Genomic DNA, 12,142 nt, shown 5'->3' with positions numbered 1-12,142 from the left:
ATACAGTAAAATGTAAGTATAAAAAGTAAAACTACTCATTATGCAGCAGAAAGGTCTCTGTCTGTGTTATTGTACAGTATATTTATTATTACTAATTCATCGAATTATGCAGCAATTTTAATGTTTTAGCTGGTAGTGGAGTTAATCTTACACTGCTGGGCAGTTTTATCTATAACCTTGCATTGTGCTTTGTCAGGTGTTGTATGTAAAATATTAATTTGCAAAAGAGTAACTGTATCTCAGATCAATCTAGTGGAGTAAAAAGAACAATGTTAAAGAGGAGGGGCGTGTGTAGAGCTGAGACGGCTGGTTTTAAGGCTCAGTTTCTGAATACAGGCTGTGTGCATTTCTCTGTGGACTGAGGCTTTGATACTTTCACAGTATTAATATAGAAGCTAGAGCTGATCTATAATCACACTACACATGGACACAGACCTTTAGACTGGAGAGACCTGCACAGAGCCATGACCTCAACCGTATCCAACCAGACCTCATCACCCAGCGTCAGTGTTGGGCTTCACTACAGCAGCCAGGCTCTGAATCGTGTGGAACGCCTGAACCCAGAGGGCTGTTCCAGCAGACTGGACCGGCCCACATTATGAGCTGTAATAGTTAATTTGGAGAAGCAGCCAGTCAGCAAATCCAGACACTTTAAAAGCCCACTTAAATGTGAAGCCATCTGTATTATGTGGGTTAACTAATGATGCTCTTTGTTTGTCGTCATTCGTCTAATGTGATATTTGCTCTCGTGTGCAAACACGCTAATAGCTGAGGACGAGGATGAAATACAGAAAGGAGGGAAAGATGGAGAGAGACGGGATCATAAAAAAAGTATTAAAAGGAGTAAAGACAATTGGATTACCTTTTTTGTTGGTAATGGTCCTGAGACCAATAAAGACTTTTTAATGGATATCTCTGACAGGACACTGTGGGAATGTAATAGCCCTTGTATCTCTCCTCACCCATGTATGGCTCATAAGTGGAGGGGAATACTGATTGTGTGCTGACTGACTGACTTTAAAAGAGGAAGATGATGGAGTGCCGAAACATTAACAGGTTTTTCACTTTGCAATTTAGAGGTTTATGTCATCAGGGAAATGTCTCTAAGAGGCAATAACATGTAAAGTGGTCTTTCGATGTATTCAAAGTTGTCCCAGCACCTCTCTCTCTCTCAGAGCCGGTGTGACAAGTTGAGCGTTATGACATCCCAAGAGACTCAGGGAAATGGGCCACACCGAGGAGCAATATCACTTCAGAGATGAATGAATCACTGCTGGCTAAAAGCTATCCGAGCTTGGTGTTGTCAGATGAAATGATTATGAGATTAACATTTAGTAAAAGTGTGTTTTAGTGCCATCAGTCACGGAGATGATTAAAGTCATAAAAAAAAAGAGGAAAAACACATAAGAGGTGACAAGAGAGGCGAATCAGAGAGCTCGGGGCAGGGACGGGTTCCCAGGATTTATTTAGGGAAGATAATAATAATTATAGCTTGAATGAGCAGCTTCTCCTTGAGTGGAGCTATAAAGTAGGGATTATAAACAAAAAGAAAAACCCAGCGTCACATGAAAGAGCGTTAGGAAGGCTATCAACCTGTCCACTCAGGTTGTAGTGCAGTGTAGAGGAAATGAGGTTTAGACGCAGTCGTTTTTTTTATCAAGTTAATCACAACTTCAGGTTTTAGTTTTGCCCTGGATGTCACAAATTCAATTTCATTAAAAAGCAGAATCACCTCCTCATGGTTGTATCCCTCCGCCACTCAGACTAGTTTCAGGTTACATCTGTGTAGTGTTTTGTGAGGTCACCCTGACCTTTGACCTTTGACCACCAACATTTAATCAGCTCATCCTTGAGTCCTAATGAATGCTTGTTCTAAATTTGAAGAAGTTACATCAAGGTGTTACTGATGTATCGCATCCATGACAATGAGACTGGCACTGTGATATTTACCTGTGACCTACAAAGAGAATTAAATTAGCTAAGTTTTGCTATTGCTACATAGCTAACATTAGCATTAGCAGCTGTTTACTTACCAGTCTTGTCAAGAACTCCAGCCATTGTTGATGTTGTAATACGTCATCTGAGCAGCTCTACTTCTTCGGGTCAGACTGAACACTACAGTGACTCGGTATGGGAACGTTACGGACCAGAGCTAGCTGGTTAGCATGCTAACTTTAGCAGAAGAGAGGACGTCATACAAATAGAAGCAAAACAAGAGAGTTGTTTTTCACCTCTGGATACGGCTGTTGGTCAGTAAAGGAATGAAGTTTGATGCTTAAGTCACAACGCTTCTTCTAGACTGGTAAGTAAACAGCTGCTAACGCTAATGTTAGCTATGTAGCTATAGCATAAACTTACATACATATAAAACTTTCTGCATCAAATCGTCTTTTGAATAACTTGCTGTCATGGTCACAGATCAAATATGCAGTTTAATGTAAGAATGAGTGAAATACTATAGATTATATACAATACAATATACAATATAATTAAATACTATAGATACATACAAGGCTTCATGAAGGCCACCAATGTCGTGATGAAAACACTGAGAGTACAGACGCTCTCTGCCTTACAAACGCTGAAATTCATCCGGTCACACTGTCTTCCACACACGACTCTTTTGTCCCATGACTTCAGCTGATGTGACACAGCACTTTATGAAAAGCATGGCCTCTAAAAAGCACCTGCTTCTCCAGTGGAGAGACTGTGACTGAAAGCCAATTATCCTGCCTGTCACAGAGAGCAATGGAAAATTTCCACCACTGACTCATTTTCTGACAGTCCGTGGAACGTGAAAGGACAAACAGGTCCGGTCTGTGTGGAGATTATTTTGCGGAGGGGATCTGATAAGCTGTCTCAACACTGTGACACGGTTCCTCAGAAACAGACCGGGACAGGGTCTGACTCAGCTCCGGCTCCGAGCACACGTCACATTATGTTCACTCTCGAGGAGCCGCATTGATCAACATGGAAAAACAAATCAATTGACAGGATTTGGTCTTGATGCCAAATGAAGTCTTTAAGGGACCAACCTATAATCATGTATACAGGTGCACTTCTGGTGCTGAACAGATCTGCAAATAATTCTATTTAAATTGTCTCTTTAACATAAAAGAAGCTGAAAGACAAAGCAAACTAACTTCTATTTCACATTTCATACCAGTGATAATACAAAGTGCTTGACAGAGTACAAGCAAAAGGAAGCTGAATTAAAACACACACAATAAAAGCAGTAAAACAAACAAACTGGACAAAAAATTGTTAAATGTGACTGTAAAAAGATTAGTCTTGAGTTTAGACTTTTGTTCATCGTATTTAGCTTTCACCCTGGGAGCAGCTGATTCCTCCTGGTCCAGCAGATTGGATTATTATTTCCTGATTTATTTTGGATTGACTTCCTTTGTGTGTCTTGTGGTTATTTTACTTCCTGTCTTTGTCCTGTTTCCCTCCAATGTGATTGTCTGCCCCACCTTAATGTGTTTACCTGTGTTCAATCACCCTTGCCTCCCTTTTGTATTGAAGTCTCTGTCTTTGTCAGTTTGTCTGTTTTCACCACAACTTTGACCTTTGACCTTTGTCCACCAAATCCTAATCAGTTCATTGTTGAGTCTGAGTGTTTGTGCCAAGTATAAACTAATTTCCCCAAGGTGGTTTTGAGACACCACATTCACGAGGACAAAACAGTGTTTTGTGAGATAATTGAGGCCTTGACCTTTGACCTCTGACCACCAAAATCTAATCTTTTCATCCTTGAGTCCTAGTGAATGCTTGTGGCAAATTTAAAGAAGTTCTGTCAAGGCGTTATCGAGATATCGTGTCCACAAAAATGCGACGGACGAACATACGTATGCACGTAGGGACAACCCGAAAACAAAATGGCCTCCGGCTCTGACTGTTGCCGGCACGGAGGAATAAGAACACACAGCACATACTGTAATTCTGGCATCAAGTGCATTTCCCTCAGAATATAACTGGCAGAGCAGATTAGCAGTATATAAACACTATAAGACTTGACACATTTGTTTTGTACGAACAAGGTTTATTTGCAGTGACACGACTGTGACAGTAGATTTTGTGTTTGTGCATCACTAGAGGAGGAACTTCATTTGTAACACCTCTCTCTACACAATGAATGTATCACAACTGTAATCAGTAAACGAACTGTGTACATTTCTCATGTTTAATTCTTAAATGTATTAAACAGTGTCACATATTGATTCCGATAGAAAGCCATTAATCACCAGAGATCAGGCCGCTGGGAAGAAGAACACACAGTCTTCACATTCACATTCAGAAAACACGCAGAGACTCAGCTCCCCGTGATGTCGCCCGGTGTGGTTGCCATAGGAGATTTGGGATGGAGCTTGGTGGTCCTGTCCATCACCATGACAACATAATAATGTGACTCCTCAACAAGTCCTGAGATCCTGATGTGACTGGATTATAATTACAGATACGCGTTGGAGGAACTCGTTAGAATGTGATACAGGTCATCAGTACAGCAGAGATGGAACCATTTTTAACTATTTATTGGATTTTTCCAGCAGCTCTCCTTCAGGTTCGGTTGTGGTCATTCCCTGACGGCCGTCGTCAGTCACAGAGAAACACCGGTGTATTGATTCACATTAAAAAAAAACAAAAACGCAAGCATCAATATCCGTCTGGTTCCCGCCTGATTGCCGCTGCAGCTTCAAAATGCTGTGTATTAAAATGTCGGGGGCTGTGAAGGAGCCGCACGGGGGTCCGGGCTCTTCAATCAAACCAGCGACAAGAAAAACACCAGTGACTTAATGATTAATTCCAGATCAATTCCCGTGTTGTGCTTACTGTTTACTGCTAAACGCACCAATGATGCATAAGAAAGCGTGTAAGAGCAGCTACTCTCGCCAAGCACGCCGCCACTTTGACTTATTGCTTTCTGACCTTTCGTGGCATTTGGAAAGGGCAACTTGGCAGACAGATGGTGCATACACATATGCAAATTGATAATGTTAGGTGATGGCGGCGGCAGCGGCGGTGGCGGCGGGCTAGATCAGAGATTCTAATAATTTGCTCAGTGCCTCGATAATCCCTCTCCGTGACAGGAGTGCCACTAATATTTGAATTACGGCGTCAGTTTCCAGGTGCCGCAAAAACATACACCAAAAATATAATCCAAACTCTGTCAGCAAAGTAAAAATGATCCAAAACTCTGAGAGTGAACTTGCCCTTTAAGGAGGACAGACGCTGAATTTTTAATGTGATTAAAATTTTAATGCCTCAGACCTCTGACCTCGCTGTCATTAGAGATTTGTCTCCAGTCAAAGTTAATTTCAGACGCTAAATTAGTGAACTACATATTGAATAAATGCTAATTTCCTCCACTGTGACCCTTGACCTCCACTAACATTTTTAGAGGAGAAGAAAACAGTCCGGCAGTCGCTATGGCTTCAATGAATATCAGTAACGATCAGTAAATCTGTATGACTGTGAAAAGCCACATAATAAGGTCAGCAAGGCCAGTTTAGGTCACATGTTTTTTCAGTGTGGGCGGTTCTTTCTAGAAGGATGTGTCATTCATTAATTGTCCAAAGGTTTAAAAAACACTGAAGGAAAACAGACAAAGTGACACGTGGACGTACAGACCAGAAACATTCCTCTGGCGGGGAGGAATAAAAACATTGGATATTTTAATGATGTGTTTAATGTCGAACTGAAAATGTCCGCAGTTTTTATTTCAGAAATCTGGTCTGATCTTATTTTTAATGTCACCATGAGTTTTCACAGATCTGGGGAAAGCTGCATTTTGAAATCAAAAGTCATGAAATAATCACATTTCATTATAAATTTATATCCATTGAAAACTTTAAGAGCATCATAAAGAATGTGGTACATGAGACATGCACTTGTTTGAGCTCAAATTGCTGTCATGTCGTATATTTGTGGTATTTTATGCTGTACTCTAAGAGTTTGTATCGCTGCTAACTTGGACAAATCTCAGTGGGACTTCCTGGTAAAATGAAGGAAATAATAACATTTCTGTTTACATTCTCTAAATAGCAAATTACATAAATGCAAATGACATGCTCCTTTGCTGATTCTCATTTGGTTTGTCCCTCTTCCTCAGGGAGGTCAAAGGTCAGGATCAGCAACAGAACAGCACAAGAGAAACTTCATCTTAAACAGGCTGAATATTTGCTGAAACAGAGACTTGAGGCGCCAAACATGATCCTAACACGAATTAGCATCTTTTCCCCTCTTTTCTCTTTGCAGTCTATTCCTGGTCGGGACGCTCAGAGAGAGAGAGAGAGAGAGAGAGAGAGAGCAGCTCATTCCTCCTTCACCGGCCCGAGTTGTGACAATTCAATCTGTTCGACGTCTTCCTGCATGAATTATGGATTAACTCCGCCACCTCTGAATGTGGTGGGGATTTACGTTGATTGAGCAGACCTTGGCTCTCTAACTCCACCTGCTCGTGTTTGCAGGCTCAGTGTGGATTTGAAAGAGGTTGGGAAGAAAAATCGAGGTAATTTGCAGAACGTCAAGGTAAGAATGAAATGTGGTATCACCGTATCCTCAAGTCAAGTTTTTCTAAATTTAATTTGGGTTGGAAATACACAGCTTTAATTTGATTTTACCTTTTTACATCATTCTCTTCAATAAAGCTTCACGTCGCTCATTTTATTCAGTTTCAAACATGATTTTCATCCAGATACAAGATTACAAAACAAATCAGTTTTGCTGCTTTTACAATTTGAAATTAAATGATTGAATCATGACTTCTTTTTTTCAACAGATCTATTTTTAATTTGTTTGGTTTTTAGAAAAACTATTCAAAATGAAATGTTTTGCCTTCATTGATGTAAGTATGATATGGTCAAAAGTATGTGGACACCAAAGACTCATGGTTTAGGTCCCTTAGTTCCAATGAAGAGAAGTTTTAATGCTGCTAAATAAACATGAAACCTTGTCAGTACAGAGAGAGAGAGAGTTAGCGTTAGCACACTCAATAACACTGTGTCAGCCACTGCCAGTTACAAGCTAACAAACAGCATAAACAGACAAATAGAAGATGCTAACTGCGCTAACGGTTCTGATCCGTCTGCTAGTCTCTGGTTCTGGTCTCAACAGACTCCTCCTCTGAGTCTGGGTCTGACTGAGGCTCAAACATGAGGCTGAGTCTCTCTGATGTTTCCTCCTCTCACCATCTTCATACTCTCTGCTCTGTCACCTGTCCACCTGGAGCCTGCAGGTGGTGGGCGGGGCTCAAGGCCTGAGTCAGATTTCTCAACCAGGAAGTAAGAGGAGATGAACTTTTTTTTTTTTTTTTTTTACTTTTTATTCGAGAAAAACAATATATATTTTTTTATAGAGTTTAAAACATGTCTGAAGAAACTTTAAACAACAGTGTTCTTCCATCTTTGTGGTAACAGATGGTGTTTTGAGTCTTCGTCCCCATCCAGCACCGTCAGGATGAACTGGATTGTGGACTGTAAGCCGGGCCTCATCGCCCAACATCAGAGCTGGATCTCACTAATACTCCTGTGGCTGAACGGGAGCAAATCCCTGAAAGATCTTTGTGGAAACCAGAAGAGCGGAGGCTGACACCGGAGCAGAGTAAGGCCTGTGGTTTTCGAGAACAGACAGGTGCGACAACTGTGTAGGTGTAATTTTGAGGTGTCTTTATAATTTCTTCAGGTGTCCGCATGCTCTTGGACGTTTTGATGAAAGGCTTCGTGACAGGAAATGTCAGAAAAGCAACGAACACGTTCCAGCTGCAGGTGCAGTCCAGGCCAGTCACTTCAGACGCCACATGAAGGAAGTGACGCCCAAAGATCTGCTGTAACAGAAACCAGAGGAAATATTCAGGGCAGGAAGCTCAAAGTGCTTGGAAGAGTTTAAGCGTTTTAAAAACTTCAAATCATTCACGGAAGCAAAGAATCAATGACCCGACCTGGTTAATCCCTCTTTTAAGAAGACAGAGTTTCATCTGACATTTCCGTCAGGGTACTGATCAGCTATAAAATCACTTTTGAATCCTAAAATTTGACCAGACAGACTGTGAAAGCCATTTTAGTCATTCTGAAGTTAGCACAAAGTTTGTCTGGGAATCTTTTTTCTCTCAAAGCTTTAAACCTTCCTCCTCTCTCTCACTGCTCTCTTTCTTGTTGATATTCAAATAAACAAGAAGGTTGAATAAGTTCAGCCTCCGGTCTGAGAAAATCTCATTTTGCCTGGCTGACATTTATGTGAAAGAGGAGTAATGGCTCGGGGTTTGTGACTGTTCTGTCAGTAAGCTGGGGGGGGGTAAATATTTAGCAAGCTGAAATTGACTGACCAGTCAAGTCAAAGATTCAGAAACGTAAATCCCTGCTCTTACTTTGCTCTGACATTTCTCTGGGAGTTTCAGAATACCAGTTTTGGTTTTGGTGAATCTCACTTAAACCTGCAGGAAATTAGAATCAAAGTAGAAACTGAAACGTCTAATCTATCTGGTTTTGAATATACTGCATGTAAAAATTAAACTAAAACCCAATGCTGCACAAATTCACCAGACACCCCTAAAGTGGACCGTACCATTTCTTAACCTTGACGTTAGCTGAACTGGCTGCCTCACTTCATCAGTGGATCACCTCTTTGAATCTCAGCTCCCATGCTTTGTGCAAACTGTAAGTAAATGTAAGTAGCAGTAGCTAACTACTAGCTTATGTATACACTTTACTTTCTTACTGTCAGTTTCTGAATTACATTGTGTCAAGTATCACGGATGGACGCTAATGTTAGATAGTTTCTAACTGTAGCCTTAAGTTACAGTTTAGCTAACTCATGTTAGCTAGTTTCTAACTTAAACTTTATGTTACAGGTTAGCTAACTGATGTAAGCTAGTTTTTCTAACTGTAGTCTTAAGTGACAGTTTAGCTAACAAATTTTAGGTAGTTTCTAACTTAAACTTTATGTTACAGTTTAGCTAATTAATGTTAGCTAGTTTCTAACTTGTGCATTAAGTTACAGTTGGGCTAACTAATGTTAGCCTTTCATTTCCAGTGTCAGCGAGTCATTTCATTACCAATATAAAATGTCATATGATCTAATGTTAGCAAACACTGGAGCTCAGTCATGAGCAGTGAGACGATGGAGGATTAGTTGCTGTCGAGAAACGTTTTCACATCGATATAGTTTATTAATTCACGTTAATAGTCTGTTGTGTGTCTGTGGTGGTTTAGTTAGTCTTCTACCATGTGCCAAATGCCACATGAGCGGAAATAGTTTTCTTTCTACTCCACTAGATTTATTTGAAAGCTTTAGTTAAACAAGCAAGATACTGAAAGGACTGTTACACTTCAGTCACCTGAAGCACTGCACTGGTTTCATATAATTCACACTGTGGGTACTATGAGCTTTTCAGGATATGATGGTGCCTGAACACTAAGGGTTTTCCTCCAGGGATCAAGTACAGAGAAGCTAACATGGGAGAAACATGATCTCTCTTCATGGTTCTGTGATGTATCTGGAATGAACAGAGACTCAGATGTAGAGAAATACTCAGGAGACAAGGGGAAGTTCAAAAAGGCAAAGTATTTACTGAGTTGCCAGGTAGTCAAACACAAAAGTCAATCAGGGGCCAAAGTAACGAGGTGTCAACAACAACAACAAACGGATGGTAAGGGTTTTATATTCTGTTTCGCAGCTGGCAAATCAAAGTAATTTCCCACATGTTGTGTTGTTCCTCTCTGGCCAAAGAATGAATGCCCTAAATTATACCAATTTGGCACAAAAGTGCTCAACAGAAGACACTTGTGACAGGCTCGAGATTTTTATTGCTCAGTGAAGCTGCTGGATAAATACAAAGCCTGCATGTGTACAGCTCTGCTACGTCTGCAGAACGGGAAAATTAGATTAAGTTTTTGGAGGTTTAGTGGGAAAAGTGTGAAAGTCAGTTACAATAAGAAGCTCAGTCAGTCATTTATAAAAGCCAAATATTGCATTTCATCACTGGAGAGAAAGCAAGGCGGAGATAAAAAAATTAAAAAAATAAATAAAGGAGAGAAAAAATCTGACTTCAGAGAGTGTGTTTTCGTACCACAGGCTGCAGCTGTTACTGATTGTGTGCAGAAGCTTCTCTTCTTTTTGCCCGTCGGGGATCTGCTGGGGTCAAAGCCGGGGCAGATACTGGGAAAGGGTCACAAGAGGTCGTTTGTCAGGGCTTTTTAAAGGACGTATACGACTGTTTTAAAGAACAACTCTCATGGGCATTTTCTGAATCTAATATGTTTGAGAAGCTAAAACTACTTTTTAAAGGTGGGACAAAGATAGTTCACTAGTGATTATGCATTTCTTTAAATGTGTAGCTGTATGTTTATGGATTATACACGATAGATTGGTTTGGTTATTTATGTAGATACATTGTCATATTAATAATGTAGAACATCAATCATATTTATGAAATTATAAAATAAATAATTATCTTAACCTTCAGCCACAAACCTAAGTGAATGGATGGAATATTAGCATGATATTAGCATTATTGCCTTGTTGGCCTGAAGCCCCCCTCCCCCCACCCGGCTGGTCGAACCATGGGAGCTGTTTTTCAAGCTTGAACCATCAACAGCCTGCGATGAAGTTCAAGAAAGAACCAGTCAGTCAGATAAAAATAAACCTCCTCATCTCTCGTCTGTCTGCGATGTTTCATTAAAGCTGCATCTCCGTCGTAACCCGGCGATTTGAGACGTCGTGAAACTCAGTCAGTTAGCGATCGCTGCTGAGCTGATGGAAACAAACCCGAGCTCGCTGCGAGGTGCCGCCTCTGATGTCCCATCAGCGCCACTCTGCGAAGATTAACAAAGCTGAGAAAGTGCCCAGAGTGGAATGAGTTGGCTTCAGCATGGAGCCGCGTGATGGCGGTGATTAGCGGAGCGGAGGCAGGAGATACGATGCAGCACGGGGACGAACGCACATGGTTGTGTTTGCTGATTAGACAGTGAAAGCCTCCCCTGTGACAATGTAATGTGGGTGATTACACAGCAAAACAGCCTGTTCTCATCTCGACATATGAGTACAACAACAATAAGGAATATTTTTAACCCAAACTTTCTATATTTTAATTTTATCCAACATCCACCTCTTAAATTATTCAAAATTAAAATGCAAAATAATTAAATAAATATTCAGCCCTTTTTGTAAAAGGGTTGTAATAATCCTTGCCATTTTGTTAAATAGATAAAATGTTGTTACTGTTGGAAGAACCACACTGAACTGTAATGAAAAAATGAAGCTCAAACTCAGATGATGTTTGATGTTGTTCCTTTAAAGCAGAAGCAGCGTTTATCACCGTGACAACGTGTTGACCAGCATCAGACCACACAGGTGTCTGTGGACGGGTCGAGGGCTGAGGCCGAGCACAGCGCTCCATGACCATTAGGACTAATGTGGTAATTTGACAGAGAGCTACTGAGCGCTCCACTGCAGCGCCGGGTTAATGTGGTGTCCAGTTTGATTTCCTGGTTATTAGTGCTGAATGATTACGACAGCTTTTCTGGGAGTTAAATTCCCACTGCTTTGCTGCAATGTGAAACTCTCCACACACATAGTTTCCTTCCTTTTTCTCCGAGTCATTAGAGCTTTATCCTCGTTTCTCACTTCCTCCTCACTTTCTGCTTTCAAATCTCAGTTGCTTTCATTTCCAACCAGAGTATGTGCACAGAGGAACAAAGAGGAGAGTAAAGACATTTTGTACAGATATTGAAATTGAAAGAGTTTTTGAGACTAAATGGGGTTTTGATTGATCATAAACTACCATGGAAACAACATATTGATAACATTAAATTGTTAATAACAATCCTGTATAAATGTAGAGATATATTAAATTAATTTAGTGCTCACTTATAAATCCCTATATTACATATGTTATATTATTGTTTGGAAGTGTGGGGGTCGACCTTTAAAACAAGTATGAAAAACAAGCCGCACGTATTATTAATAAGGATGATCACACTAATCCATCATTTTTAATTTAATGTTTTAGTATATTATTATAAAATAATGTTCAGAGCTGAATCAAAATCACTCTAGACTGTGAACAAAAGACAAATATGATCTGAGAGGTGATTGTAAATTCACTATACACAAAGATGAAAGGAGATTAAAAAGGAGATGTGTTTCT

This window comes from Seriola dumerili, unplaced genomic scaffold, assembly GCF_002260705.1.
Source record: "Seriola dumerili isolate Sdu_G_001 unplaced genomic scaffold, Sdu_1.0 BDQW01000086.1, whole genome shotgun sequence".
Lineage (NCBI taxonomy): Eukaryota > Metazoa > Chordata > Actinopteri > Carangiformes > Carangidae > Seriola > Seriola dumerili.
Note: the sequence above shows the minus strand (reverse complement) of the source record.